General features: G+C 45.3%; 1 protein-coding gene across 3 annotated transcripts in view; it reads right to left on the bottom strand.

Annotated features, from left to right (window-relative positions):
* The window catches only part of LOC139277143 (DNA topoisomerase 1-like), a 198,133-nt gene that overhangs the window by 106,702 nt on the left and 75,132 nt on the right, over positions 1-16,299 (bottom strand). The window lies entirely within an intron of this gene.

Raw genomic sequence — 16,299 nt, 5'->3', positions numbered from 1 at the left:
ACAGCATTTCAAAATGATTATTTGTATGTGAAGTGCTTCGAGAGATTTCGGGCCAGGACAAAACATATCAAAATTCACATGTTTCTTTTATAAAAAGGAAAAATAAGACAATTACTATAAAAATGTATTCCAAGCGTACACAATGGTTCATTTGGCAAATCAAATACAACTGAGCCGTAGGAACCAGAAAGTTCTGGGTTGAATTCAGCTAGGATGACAATAGGGCCCTCAGTCTAGGAGACGGTGGGGAAGAGGTAATATCTTCAGTTCTGTGCTGCTGTGATACCTGCTGGAAAAGGTTTACTCACATGGGCAAGGATTGGATAGGCTTCAACTGTGAGGCCCCAATTCAAGCAGATTGCCCACACTCATTGCCTGGACTCAAGGAAAGAATGGTAACTTATGCAAGTTATCAGAGCATGCCTGACACCCACAGAATCATAACCGATAGAAGCCGGCAGCTTAAGGGAGAAAACCCACACTTTGTCCAAGCTTCAGCAAACACTCACCCAATTTATTATGCACAACCTTTGTACCCTAGAGCTTATCCCATACCCTCCTATGAGTGAGGGAAAGATGATGTGAAATGGCTGCACACGAGAGATTACCTCTGCAACCTTCTATATAATCCCATATTGGTTTCACGAATTAAAATTAAAAGCCCACCCTCTCCAACATAGATGTCGTTAGGCAGTTAATCCTATGCAAGATTATGACTGAAGCAGTCTGAGCATTGTTGCCATTTAAGACACACCTCCACATTTAAAAAAAAACAGAACAGCTGCTGCAGATGCAGTCAACATTCTGTATCAATGTCCTGAGCAGAACAAACACGTTTACTGGCCTAACCATTCACCTAGCCCTTGAATTCACCAGATGCTCAAATTCAGAAATAGCCATTCCTTGCTGAACTAGGATAATTAAAATATGCTATGGGCTCATTCTGTGGGATTCCAATATTCGTTCCCCAGGCCTTTCTGTGCTCTTAACCATTAAATTAGTATAAAGCTTCAAGGAAAAGCTGTCTTTTCATATGTTGTTATGGCATCTAACTTCCTTTCTACCATTTCTAACTTTCTCATCACTGCTGACTAAGTATTTCTTTCCCTCTTTGACCCCATGAAACAAAGCATGAAACCAAGTTCTGTAAGCACCCAAGGCTAAAACGCTTTCTTCCAAGCTTTCTTCCATTTTCTCGCAGACCATGGTGTGCTCTTCTTGTCGATAGCATTGTCTCAAACACTAATGGGTATATTGCCAATAGAAACTGAAGCCACATGGTCACAATTGTGACATCACACAACCTCACAAGGCTTTCATTAAATCTCAAAAATTCTCAGGACTAATCTCTGTGATATCTTCAGTACAACTCTCAAACACACACAAGCCTTAAGATAGTAGAACACTCCGGAACTCTAGTCGGGTGACCTGTACCCTCTTTATTTGTACACAGCACTGCCTGCATTGCCTCAGCAGTCCACAGGTAGAGCATACATATATTATAATTACTTCTTCATTAAGGAGGGAGAAGTGTAACAAAATAATCATCATACATAACTTGCATGGTTATACGAGAGATGGACTTATTTTGCCATATTTACAAATCAAGCTTAACCACTTGTTTTCTGTTTCGAAGAGGATACCTTTGCTCTCTAACAGAACCTTCCAAACATGGTGTCAAATTTAAACTCATTCGAGGCTGATCCTGAGGGAAGTTTTCCTCCAAGGGATGCCCTTGATTTCCATTTGAACTCTCTCTCATTTACTCTACCTTTATCAAAGTAACTGTGTGCAAAGCTCTTCGTCAAGTACATTCCCAGGTGCCAGTCATGGAGGTCTCCGAATAACTTGGACCCGAATTTATTTGGTATAACCACTTTTACACCCCACATGATACAATCTTTATCGACTAATAATTCATTCCTATGAATGAAGAATAGATGAATATCTTTGTCTATTACCTTGTTTGGCTAGCCATTTGCAATATAATCATACATCTTTGACATAACTGGGTCATGTTTGATTGCTCTACCAATCTCTTCAGCTGTGACTGGCAGTTCATCAATGTATGAAAAATAGAACACTTCTTCCCTATCGGGTGTAACTTGTGATGGGGAAGGCAATTTAGTCATAGCATCAGCATTACTGAGATCAGCTGATCATCTGGATTCAATATCATATGTATATGCTGGCAAAATCAAAGCCCATCACTGCATTCGGTCTGCAGCAAATGTTGGAACTGGGGACTTTGGATGGAGGATTGCTGTCAGGAGCTTATGGTCCGTAATGATGGTAAACTTAAGACCATACAAGTATTTGTGGAACTTCTTGACCCCAAAAATTAATGCCAAAGCTTCCCTTTCGATTTGTGCATAATTACGCTCACTGGCACTGAAAGTGCGTGAAGCAAAAGCAATTGGTCTCTCCTCCCCACTATGTAGTATATGAGAGATCACTGCCCCAACTCCAGACGGAGAGGCATCACATGCTAGCTTGATCTCCTTAGATACATCATAGTGAACTAACATGGTGCTCTCTAGTGAACTAACATGGTGAGTCATCTGCCGAGAACTGAGGTCTTGAATGCCTGGCTCACAGAGATGGCCTTCTGCAGTGTGACTGTGGTGTCCGCTGACAGTAACTTATGAAGAAGGCCCTCATGGCCAGTTCCAATGACAAAAATGTCCCGCAACGCTTCGTTGAGGTGGTTGCCGAAATCACACTGTGCCGCCAGCCTCCTGAGGTCTGGCGTATTTCGTGATTTCCTGGCCTTCGGGCAGTCGGTGGGTAGAGAACCGGTCGGTCTGGCTGTGAGGATGTTCTCCTTGGGCTCGAGTTGCTCATGGATCAGGGTTACGAGCTCCTCATACGTCTTGGTCATTTGTCTTCGTTAGTGCCAGCAAGTCCCTGACGAGACCATAGACAGTGGGCCCAAACTGGTTAGCAGGATAGCTCTGCGTTTATCAACCAGTGTGGCCGGGTTATCTCCTGCCAGGTCGTTTGCTGTGAAGAAATGGTCGAGCCGCTCCACAAAGGCATCCCAAACATCGCCATCATAGAACTGCTACAACGTACCAAGGGTAGCCATTTTCGCGTGAAGGTCCGTAAACTCGTCGCCAATTATTATGTCCTTGGATGCTCTAATACTGAACAGGAGAGCAACGGCAGTGAAGAGGGACGTCACCAAGATCCAAGTCGGTGATTGAAGCATGGGCAGATACAGCAGGAGTGGCGAGGCCAGGGCGAAGGAGCGGCGAGAGATTGCAGAGGGATGTGATCAGGGCCCAGCAGAGGCGTGAATTTGGGGCCGGGGCAGCATGGGCCAACCCACACTGCGATGTGCGTGTGAACTAGGCCCATGCAGCAGAGCTAGTCTCCAGTCATCATGGTTAATCCTTGCCACTGGACCAAGACCTAGCTCTGTCAAGCTCGTGTGGTGGTTGGTGTGCATCGGTCACCACACGTTAAAAAAATCCAAGCACAGACATCTTCCATCCTTCAAGATTTAGTTCCGGTCCTGGAATATTAAGTCCTTCATTGAAACACCTGAGAAGAGAATCATCGCAGTCGACATCGTGGATGGAGGAAAGATGGCACTCAAACTACGAGGTAAGGCGCTGAAGAAAAAGATGACTGCGGCCAGACCACGAGGTGCAGCGCTGATGGAGGATTATGTGGCACCAAATGTAGAAGACGATTGGGGTAAAGAAAGCAGGCTCTCTGAAAAGGAGGCCTGCAACCCACTACAATTAAAAGGAACAGTTCCACACACTCAAGCAATGTAACAGCAACTGTAAGTTAGAGATAAAATGTGTAACTGATGATCAGAGTTGTGTACATGCAATAAGCAAGGAAAAGTCACGTGATCATGTCAATGTGCAGAAACATAGAAAATAGGTGCAGGAGTAGGCCATTCAGTGCTTCGAGCCCACACCACCATTCAATAAGATCATGGCTGATCTTTCATCTCAGTACCCCTTTCCTCCTTTCTCTCCATACCCCTTGATCCCTTCAGCCATAAGGGTCATATCCCACTCCCTCTTGCACATATCTAACGAAATGGCATCAACAAGTCTCTGCCAAAGAGAATGCCACAGGTTAACAACTCTGAGTGAAGAAGTTTCTCCTTATCTCAGTCCTAAATGGCTTACTCCTTATCCTTTAGACTGTAACCCCTGGTTCTAGACCCCAACATCAGGAACATTCTTCCTGCATCTAACCTGTCCAGTCCCGTCAGAATTTAATGTTTCTATGAGGTCCCCTCATTCTTCTAAACTCCAGTCTCTCCTCATGTCAGTCCTGCCATCCCAGAAATCAGTCTGGTGAACCTTCGCTGCACTCCCTCAATAGCAAGAGCGTCCTTCCTCAGATTAGAAGACCAAAACTGAACACAATATTCCAGGTGAGGCCTCACCAAGGCCCTGTACAGCTGCAGCAAGACCTCCCTGCTCCGATACTCAAATCCCCTAGCTATGAAGGCCAACATGCCATTTGCCTTCAACACCTGCTGCACCTGCATGCCAACCTTCAATGACTGATGTACCATGACACCCAGGTCTCATTGCACCCTCCCTTTTCCTAATCTGCCGCCATACAGATAATATTCTGCCTCCATGTTTTTGCCACCAAAGTGGATAACCTCACATTTATCCACATCATACAGTATCAGCCATGCATTTGCCCACTCACCTAACCTGTCCAAGTCACCCTGCAGCCTTTTAGCATTCTCCTCACAGCTCACACCGCCAACCAGCTTAGTGTCATCTGCAAACTTGGAGATATTACTCTCAATTCCTTCTCTAAGTCATTGATGTATATTGTAAATAGCTGGCGTCCCAGCACTGAGCCCTGCGGCACCCCACTAGTCATTGCCTGCCATTCTGAAAAGGACCCATTTATCCCAACTCTCTGCTTCCTGTCTGCCAACGAGTTCTCTATCCACGTCAGTACATTACCCCCAATACCATGTGCTTTAATTTTGCACACCAATCTCTTGTGTGGCACTTTATCAAAAGCCTTTTGAAAGTCCAAATACACCACATCCACTGGTTCTCCCTTGTCCACTCTACTAGTTACATCCTCAAAAAATTCTAGAAGATTTGTCAAGCCAGATTTCACTTTCATAAATCCATGCTGATTTGGAACAATCCTGTCACTGCTTTCCAAATGCGCTATTTCATCTTTAATAACTGATTCAAATCTTTTCCCCACTACTGATGTCAGGCTAACCGGTCTATAATTCCACGTTTTCTCTCTCCCTCCTTTCTTAAAAAGTCGTGTTACATTAGCTACCCTCCAGTCCATAGGAACTGATCCAGAGTTGATAGACTGTTGGAAAATGATCACCAATGCATCCACTATTCCGAGGGCCACTTCCTTAAGTACTCTGGGATGCAGACTATCAGGCCCTGGGGATTTATCGGCCTTCAATCCCATCAATTTCCCTAACACAATTTCCTGATTAATAAGGATTTCCTTCAGTTCCTCCTGTTCACTAGACCCTCGGTCTCCTAGTATTTCCGGAACGTTATTTGTGTCTTCCTTCGTGATGACTGAACCCAAGTATTTGTTCAATTGGTCTGCGATTTCTTTGTTCCCCATTATAAATTCACCCGATTCGGATTGCAAGGGACCTACGTTTGTCTTCACTAATCTTTTTCTCTTCACATATCTATAGAAACTTTTGCAGTCAGTTTTTATGATCCTCTCATACTCTAGTTTCCCCCTCCTAATTAAACCCTTTGTCATCCTCTACTGAATTTTAAATTTCTTCCAGTCCTCAGGTTTGCTGCTTTTTCTGGTCAATTTATATGCCTCTTCCTTGGATTTAACACTATCCCTTGGATTTAACACTATCCCTAATTTCCCTTGTAAGCCACGGTTGAGCCACCTTCCCAGTTTTATTTTTACTCCAGACAGGGATGTACAATTGTTGAAGTTCATCCATGTGATCTTTAAATGTTTGCCATTGCCTATCCACCATCAACCCTTTAAGTATCACTCGCCAGTCTATTCTAGCCAAATCACGTCTCATATCATCGAAGTTACCTTTCCTTAAGTTCAGGACCCTAGTCTCTGAATTAACTGCGTCACTCTCCATCTTAAAGAATTCTACCATATTATGGTCACTCTTCCCCAAGGGGCCTCACACAACAAGATTGCTAATTCGTCCTTTCTTGTTACACATCACCTAGTCTAGGATGGCCAGCCCTCTAGTTGGTTCCTCGACATATTGGTCTAGAAAACCGTCCCTAATACACTCCAGGAAATCCTCCTCCACCATACTGCTACCAGTTTGGTTAGCCCAATTTATATATAGATTAAAGTCGCCCATGATAACTGCTGCACCTTTATTGCATGCATCCCTAATTTCTTGTTTGATGCTGTCCCCAACCTCACTACTGCTGTTTGGTGGTCTGCACACAACTTCCACTAGCGTTTTCTGCCCTTTGGTATTCTGCAGCTCTACCCATACAGATTCCACATTATCCAAGATAATGTCCTTCATTGCTATTGCATTAATTTCTTCTCTAACCAGCAACGCTACCCCACCTCCTTTTCCTTTCTGTCTATCCTTCCTGAATGTTGAATTCCCAGCCTTGGTCACCCTGGAGACATGTCTCCGTCATCCCAATCATATCATATTCGTTAATAGCTGCCTGTGCAGTTAATTCGTCCACCTTATTATGAATACTCCTCGCATTGAGGCAGAGAGAGAAAGAGAGAGCGAGAGAGGGGCAGCGAGCGAGCGAGGTAGGGAGCGTGCGTGCCGGGCGAGGTGGGGACGCCGGGTGCGCAGCGAGCGAGCGAGGGGACACAGAGCGAGAAGGGGTGGGTGGGGAACTGACCGAAAAGTGGGGAGGGGGGGGGGGGGGGGGGAAGAGTGAGGGAGAGGGGACCCTATTAACGGTATCCTGCACCTCTTAAAAGGAGAGGTGCCTAGTGACAGTTTTTTTTTGAAAAGTAAATCTGGGCTGTGATACTTTGTGGAATGGCTGAGCACTAAGCTTTTGTGCCAACGCGCTGGAGGTCTTGGTGCAAGGTGTGGAGAGAAAGAGACATACCCTACATCCTCAAGAGGCAGTGGGAAGGTAGATACCGTGAATTATATCTCCAAGGGAATGGTAGCATAGTAGTTATGTTACTGGACTATTAATCCAGAGACCTGGTCTAATGATATAGGGACGCAAGTTCAAATCCCACCATGGCAGCTGGGGACTTTAAATTTAGTTAATTAAATAAATCTGGAGTAAAAAACTAGCATTAGTAATAGTTATATTATGAAACTATCGGATTGTCGTAAAAACCAATCTGATTCCTTCCTTGAAGGAAGAAAATATGCCTTCCTTACCTGGTCTGGCCCGTATGTGATTTCAGACCCACAGCAATGTGGTTGACTCTTAACTGCCCTCTGCAATGGCCTACCAAGCCATTCTGTTGTAAAAAAAAACTACAAAAAACAATAAGTAAAACCAGATGGACCACTTGGCACCAGCTACTGCACACCCAGCCCAGCCCAGCCGACCCTGCAATGTCCTCCTCACAGACATCTCAGGACTAGTATCAAAATTGGGAGAGCTGCCCCACAAACTAGTCAAACAACAGCCTGACAAAGACATACTTATAGAATCATACCTTTTGGCCAATGTCCCATACTCCTCCATCATCATCCCAGTACAAACCCACCAGAGGTGGCGGCACAGTGGTATACAGTTGGGAGGGAGTGGCCCTGGGAGTCCTCAACATTGACTCCAGACCCCATGAAGTCTCATAGCTTCAGGTCAAGCATGGGCAAGGAAACACTCGGTGTCCTCAACTTAGTCACCACTTGGAAGAAGCACAGAGTAGCAAGGGCACAGGAATGTACTCTGGGTGGGGGACTTCAATGTCCATGACCAATAGTGGCTTGGTAGCACCACTACTGACCAAGCTGGCCTGAAGGACATAGCTGCCAGACTGGGTCTGTGGCAGGTGGTGAAAGAACCAACATGAGGGAAAAACCTACTTGACCTTGTCCTCACCAATCTACCTGTCACAGATGCATTGGTCCATGACAGCATTGGTAGCAATAACCACCGCACAATCCTTGCGTAGATGAAGTCCTGTCTTCACACTGAGGACATCCTCCATCGTGTAGTTTGGCCCTACCACCTTGATAAATGGGATAGATTCAGAACAGATCTAGCAAATCAAAACTGGGCATCTATGAGGCGCTGTGGGCCATCAGCAGCAGAATTGTATTCCACAACAATCTGTAACCTCAGCTCAGCACATCCCTCACTCTACTAGTACCAAGCCAGGTGACCCACCCGGACTTATTAAGTAGTGTAGAAGTGCATATCAGGAGCAGCACTAGGGGTACCTAAAAATGAGGTGCCAACCTGGGAAAGATGCAACACAGGACTACATGCACACTAAACAGCAGATGCATCATGCTATAGACAGGGCTATGTGATCCCACATCAAGAAACGGCTGAGCGCACTGGATACAGCAAAGGCTATGGGCCCCAACAACATCCCAGCTATCGTGCTGAAGACTTGTGCTCCAGAACTAGACACGCCTCTAGCCAAGTTGTTTCAGTACAGCTACAACACTGGCATCTATCTGACAATGTGGAAAATTGCCCAGGTATGTCTTGCCCTCAAAAAGCAGAATAAATCCAATCCATCCCATTACTGCCCCATCATTCTACTCTCAATCATCAGCAAAGTGATGGAAGATGTTGTCGACAGTGCTATCAAACTGCTCACCGATACCCAGTTTAGGTTCCGCCTGGACCACTCGGCTCCAGACCACATTAGCGCCTTGGTCCAAAAAGAGCTGAATACCAGAGATGAGGCGAGTGACTGCCCTTGATATCAAGTCAGCATTTGACCAAGTGTGGCATCAAGGAACCAGAGTAAAATTTAAGTCAATGGAATCGGGGAAAACTCTCCACTGGCTGGAGTCATACCTGGGGGATGGACACCAGGATGTAACATTAGAAAAAGGAAATAAAGTGTTCAAAGGATTGGGAGAGGCAGAGAGCACTAAAGTAAGAAATAGTAAGATATTAGCTGGGGTCAAACTAAGAATATAGGATGGTGTAAGATGGGTTTACAGTGTATGTATGTGAATATACAAAGCATAGTACACAAGGTAAGTGAGCTGCAGGCACAAATAACCACATGGGAATATGATGTGGCAATAACCAAAACCTGGCTCAAAAAGGGCAGGATTCGGTATTAAACATTCCTGGTTATAAGGTGTTCAAGAATGATGGGGAAGGAAAGATAGGAGGTGGTGTGGCAGTATTGGTTGAGGAGAATATTAGTGTTGGAAAAGGTGGATGTCCTGGAGGGGTCAAGGACAGAATCGATATGTCTAGAGTTAAGAAATAATAGGAGGTGCAATTACACTGCTAGGTGTATTCTATAGATCACCAAATAGTGGGAAAGATATGGAGGAGCAAATTTGTAGAGAAATTACAGAGGGGTGTAAGAACTATAGAATAGTAATAATGGGGTACTTCAACTATCCTAATATAGACTGGGATTGTAATTTTCTGAACTATGTTCAGGAGAACTTTCTTCATCGGTATGTTTCTGGTCCGACAAGGGAGGAGGAATTGCTGGATCTGGTTCTGGGGAATGAGGTAGGTCATGTAGAGCAAGCTTCAGGAAGTGAACATTTAGAGAACAGTGACCACAGTATCATAAGGTTTAATTAGCTATGGAAAAGGACAGGAGGGGTGGGGCCGATTAGAAACCAAAAAGGAGACCTATGCATTGAGGCAGAGGGTATGGCTGAGGTACTAAATGAGTATTTTGCATCTGTCTTCACCAAAGGAAGAGAAAGCTGCCATAGACATAATAAACCCGATTCCGGGGGACTGCCTAAGAGAGGAGGAGGTAGTGGAGATACCTTATCAATTTTTATCCTATCAAGAGGAGGTATTAAAAAGGCTGGCTGTAGTTAAAATCTTCTTGGGCAGTCCCTCGGAATCGAGGATGACTTGCTTCCACGCTAAAAATGAGTCATGTGACTTTTCTCGTTCCGTTTCCTGCTTTCCTGTGACGTCACAGGCCGACCTCCGAACCTCCTGCTCCTCGCTGACCCTCCCTCTCCTCGCCGGGCCTCCCCGCCGACCCTCTCGCTCCTCGCCAACCGCCGCTGGGCCTCCTGCTCCTCGCCAGGCCTCCCGCTCCCTAGTGCGCTACTGCCATGCCCCGCCGATTTCAGATTCGGCTCCAAACTGCGTTTCCAACCTCAGCCCACTCACAGCCCTCATCCAGGCAGGTAAGTGATTGGCTGGTTGATTGATAAGTATCTCTCTCTCTTTTATAACAGCTAAGTCTAATTAGAGGGATGGCAGGGCAGCTCAGTCCTGTGGCGTGCATGTCCCGCAGCATGTGGGAAGTCCTGGACACTTCGCGCAGCCTACACAACCATGTGCAACAGGTGTCTCCAGTTTCAACTACTCGAGCTCTGCATTTCAGAGCTTGAGCAGCGGCATGAGTCACTACGGTACATCCGCGAGGCTGAGAGCTACGTGGATAGCACGTTTCAGGAGGTGGTTACACCGCAGCTTAAAAGCATTCAGGCAGAGAGGAAATGGGTGAACACCAAACAAAGGAAGAACGCTAGGCAGGTAGTGCAGGAAGTGACGACCCCCCCCCCCCCGTGCCAGAGTCCATCTCGCTTTCCAACCGATATTCTCTTCTGAGCATCGGTGCCTCTGGGGAGCGTAGCCAGAGCCAAGTCTCAGGCACCACGGGTGGCTCAGTTTCACAGGGGGGGAGGGACAAAGAATAAGAGCTTTAATGGTAGGGGATTCAATAGTTAGGGGAATAGAGAGGTGTTTCTGCAGCCATAGACGTGATTCCAGAATGGTATGGTGTCTCCCTGGTGCCAGGGTCAAGGATGTCACAGAGCAGACGAGGGCATTCTGGGGGGAGAAGGTGAACAGCCAGAGGTCTGGGTCCATATCGGGACCAATGACATAGGTAGAAAGAGGGATGAGGTCCTGCAGGCAGAATTTAGGGAGCTAGGAGAAAAATTAAAGGGTAGGACCTCAAAAGGTAGTGCTATGTGCTAATCAGTACAAGAACAGAAGGGTAGAGAGGATCAACACGTGGCTGGAGACTTAGTGCAGGAGAACCACTTCTGGGGGAGATGGGAACTGTACAAACCGGACGGGTTGCACCTCAACAGCGCCGGGATCAATATCCTCGCGGGGAGTTTTGCTTTTGGGGAGAGTTTATACTAGCTTTGCAGGGGGGTGGGAAGGAAGTAAAACTGAAATTGGACAGCAAGAATGTAGAAAGTGAATCTGTAAGACAGAGGAAACAAGGGTTAATAAGTAGTAATCAAGGAGGTCTTCCTGTGCTAAATGGTATATACTTCAATGCAAGGAGTGTAGTGAACAAGGCGGATGAGCTGACAGCACAGGTAGACACTTGGGAGTATGACATTATAGCCATTACAGAGACATGGCTGAAAGAGGGGCAGGTTTGGCAGCTCAATATTCCTGGTTACAGGATTTTTAGACAGGACAGAGAGGGGGTAAAAAGGGGGACGGGGTCATGTTATCGATTAATCAAACTATTTCAGCTGTGAGGGGTATTGATATGTTAGAGAGTTCATCAAATGAGGCCATTTGGGTCAAACTGAAAAATAAAAAAGGGGTCATCACATTGCTGGGTGTGTATTTTAGACCCCCAAATAGTGGGAGGGAGATAGAACAGCAAATATGTAGGCACATTCCTGTGGTCCAAAATCCATAGGACAGTAATAGTAAGGGATTTCAACTCTCCTAATATTGATTGGGACAAATATAGTGTGATGGGTATAGAGGGTGCAAATTCCTAAAATGCATTCAAGAGAACTTTTTTTTAGTCAGTATGCAACAAGCCCAACACGGAAGGGGGCGGTTCTGGATTTAGTTTTGGGGAATGAAGCTGGGCAGGTGGAAGGGGTATCAGTGAGAGAGCACTGGGGTGCCAGTGACCATAATTCAGTCAAATTCAAGGTAGTTATGGGTAAGGACAAGGATAGATCAAGAATAAAAGTCCCAAATTGGGGAAAAGCTAACTTTGCTAAGTTGAGAAGTAATTTGGCCACAGTGGACTGGAAACAGCTATTGAAGGTAAATCAGTGTTGGAACAGTGGGAGGCATTCAAGGAGGAGATCTAGAGGGCTCAGGCCAAACATGTGCCCTTCAAGAAAAAGGGTGGGAATAACAATTCTAGAGCCTCCTGCATGTCTAGGGACTTACAGGGGAGGATAAAGAAAAAAAAGGGAAGCTTATGTCATACACCAACAGCTAAATACTGTAGAATCGCTGGAAGAATATAGAAAGTTCATAGGTGAAATTAAAAAGGATATTAGGAATGTTGAGAGAGCACGAGACATTCTTGGCAAGTAAAATCAAGGAAAATCCAAAGTGGTTCTATAACTATATTAAAAGCAAGAGGATAACTAAAGGGTAGGGCCTATTAGGGACCATGAGGGTAATCTGTGTGTGGAAGCGGAAGATGTGGGTATGGTTCTTAAATGAGTACTTTGCGTCCGTTTTCACAAAGGAAAGGTGCAATGCAGATACTGCTATTGAGGAGGATTGTGAAATTCTGGAAGAAAGAAACAGTGAGAGGGGAGGTATTGAGGGGTTTTAGCAGCTTTGAAAGTGGATAAGTCCCCAAGCCGAGAAGAAATGCATCCCAAGCTATTGAGCGAAGTAAGAGAGAATTTTGACTATCATTTTCCAGTCCAGGGAGTTAGATATGGCCCTTACAGCTAAAGGGATCAAGGGGTATGGAGAGAAAGCGGGAAAGGGGTACTGAGGTGAATGATCAGCCATGCTCTTTTTGAATGGTGGTGCAGGCTCAAAGGGACGAATGGCCTACTCCTGCACCTATTTTCTATGTTTCGATGTTTCTTGCTCTTAATATATTTATAGAATACTTTTTGGTTTTCCTTGATTTTACTTGCCAAGAATTTTTCATGCTCTCTTAGTATTCCTAATACCCAATCTTGTCCAAGTGACTGTTAATTTTGTCCCTGATTACTGCTTCGAAAAGCTTCCCCACTACCGAGGTTAAACTGACTGGCCTGTAGTTGCTTGGTTTATCTTACCCTTTTTTCAAACAATAACGTGCTAACATATTTGCAATTCTCCAGTCCTCTGTCACTACCTCCGTATCTAAGGAGGATTGGAATATTATGGCCAGTACCTCTGCGATTTCCTCCCTCAATTACCTTCGCATCCGAGGATGCATCACATCCGTTTTTGGTGATTTATCTATAAACAAGCGCTCTAATCAGAGCTCCGACATGGCAAGCGAGCCCCAGGTGGGCGGAGGAAATGCTTCAAGGACACCCTCAAAGCCTCCTTGAAAAAGTGCAACATCCCCACCGACACCTGGGAATCTCTGGCCCAAGACCGCACAAAGTGGAGGAAAAACATTCGAGAAGGCGCCGAACACCTAGAGTCTCTACACCGAGAGCTAGCTGAAATCAAATGTAAACAGCGGAAGGAGTGCACGGCATCCCCACCCGTTCCTTCGACCACCATCTGTCCCACCTGTGACCGACTGTAGGTCCTGTGGGACTCATTAGAAACATGGACATTTACAGCGCAGAAGGAGGCCATTTCAGTCCATCGTGTCCACTCCAGCCGACAAAGAGCTTCACGGCCCTTGATCAGCAGCCCTGAAGGTTACATATAAACCTATGAACATTGGCAGACAGGTAAAGAGCATCTGACCCAATCTGTCCACCCCACACAACTGCGATACCCCATGTATCGCAACATTTTACACTCCGCACCACCTAGAGCCATGTGATCTCCTGGGAGAGGCAAAAAACAGGTAAAAACCCAGGCCAATTAAGTAAGGTGACCAAAACTGCACGCAGTACTCCAGGTGCGGCCTCACCAATACCCTGTACAGTTGCAGCAGGACCTCCCTGCTTTTGTACTCCATGCCTCTCGCAATGAAGGCTAACATTCCATTCGCCTTCCTGATTACCTGCTGCACCTGCAAACTAACTTTTTGGGATTCATGCACAAGGACCCCCAGGTTCCTCTGCACCGCAGCATGTTGTAATTTCTCCCCATTCAAATAATATTCCCTTTTACTGTTTTTTTTTTCCAGGGTGGATGACCTCACATTTTCCGACATTGTATTCCATCTGCCAAACCTTAGCCCATTCGCTTAACCTATCTAAATCTCTTTTCAGCCTCTCTGTGTCCTCTACACAACCTGCTTTCCCACTAATCTTTGTGTCATCTGCCAATTTTGTTACACTACACTCTGTCCCCTCTTCCAGGTCATCTATGTATATTGTAAACAGTTGTGGTCCCAGCAACGATCCCTGTGGCACACCACTAACCACCAATTTCCAACCCGAAAAGGACCCATTTATCCCGACTCTCTGCTTTCTGTTAGCAAGCCAATTCCCGATCCATGCCAATACATTTCCTCTGACTCCGCGTACCTTTATCTTCTGCAGTAACCTTTTGTGTGGCACCTTATCGAATGCCTTTTGGAAATCTAAATACACCACATCCATCGGTACACCTCTATCCACCATGCTTGTTATATCCTCAAAGAATTCCAGTAAATTAGTTAAACATGATTTCCCCTTCGTGAATCCATGTTGCGTCTGCTTGATTGCACTATTCCTATCTAGATGTCCCGCTATTTCTTCCTTAATGATAGCTTCAATCATTTTCCCCACTACAGATGTTAAACTAACTGGCCTATAGTTACCTGCCTTTTGTCTGCCCCCTTTTTTAAACAGAGGTGTTACATTAGCTGCTTTCCAATCCGCTGGTACCTCCCCAGAGTGCAGAGAATTTTGGTAGATTATAACGAATGCATCTGCTATAACTTCTGCTCTCTCTTAATACCCTGGGATGCATTTCATCAGGACCAGGGGACTTGTCTACCTTGAGTCCCATTAGCCTGTCCAGCACTACCCCGCCTAGTGATAGTGATTTTCTCAAGGTCCTTCCTTCCCACATTCCCGTGACCAGCAATGTTTAGTATGGTTTTTGTGTCTTCCACTGTGAAGACCGAAGCAAAATAATTGTTTAAGGTCTCAGCCATTTCCACATTTCCCATTATTAAATCCCCCTTCTCATCTTCTAAGGGACCAACATTTACTTTAGTCACTCTTTTCCATTTTATATATCGGCAAAAGCTTTTACTATCTGGTTTTATGTTTTGCGAAAGTTTACTTTCGTAATCTATCTTTCCTTTCTTTATTGCTTTCTTATATCCCTTTAGCTGCAAGGGCCATATGCGATATCTAACTCCCTTTTGAATATATCTATTACTGCAATTGTATTGGGCCTTCGTGAGGCCTCAACTGGAATATTGTGTTCAGTTTTGATCTCCTATTTTGCAGAAGGACATTCTTGCTATTGAGGGAGTGCAGTGAAGGTTCACCAGACTGATTCCAGGGATAGCTGGACTGACATATGAGGAGAGACTGGATCAACTGGGCCTTTATACACTGGAGTTTAGAAGGATGAGAGGGGATCTCAGAAACGTTTAAGATTCTGACGGAATGGAACAGGTTTGATGCGGGAAGAATGTTCCCCATGTTGGAGAAGTCCAGAACCAGGGGACACAGTCTTAGGATAAGGGGTAGGCCATTTAGGACTGAGATGGAGGAGAAACTTCTTCACGCAGAGTTGATAACATGTGGAATTCCCTGCCACAGAGAGTCGTGATGCCAGTTCATTGGATATATTCAAAAGGGAATTAGATGTGGCCCTTACGGCTAAAGGGAATCAAGGGGTATGGAGAGAAAACGGGAAAAGAATACTGAGGTGAATGATCAGCCATGATCATATTGAATGGTGGTGCAGGCACAAAGGGCCGAATGGCCTACTCCTGCACCTATTTTCTATGTTTCTAACGAACTGGCATTAACAACTTTCTGTGGTAGAGAATTCCACAGGTTCATAATTCTATAAGTGAAGAAGTTTCTCCTCATCTCGGTCCTAAATGGCTTACCCCTTATCCTTAGACTGTGACCTCTGGTTCTGGACTTCCCCAACATCGGGAACATTCTTCCTGCATCTAACCTGTCCAATCCCGTCAGAATTTTATATGTTTCTATGAGATCCCCTCTCATTCTTCTAAATTCCAGTGAATATAAGCCTAATCGATCCAGTCTTTCATATGTCAGTCCTGCTATCCCAGGAATCAGTCTGGTGAACCTTTGCTGCACACCCTCAATAGCAAGAATGTCCTTCCTCAGATTAGGAGACCAAAACTGTACACAATATTCAAGGTGTGGTCTCACCA

The sequence above is a fragment of the Pristiophorus japonicus genome, chromosome 1 (genome assembly GCF_044704955.1).
Source record: "Pristiophorus japonicus isolate sPriJap1 chromosome 1, sPriJap1.hap1, whole genome shotgun sequence".
Lineage (NCBI taxonomy): Eukaryota > Metazoa > Chordata > Chondrichthyes > Pristiophoridae > Pristiophorus > Pristiophorus japonicus.
Note: the sequence above shows the minus strand (reverse complement) of the source record. Positions and strands in the feature narration are given on the sequence as shown.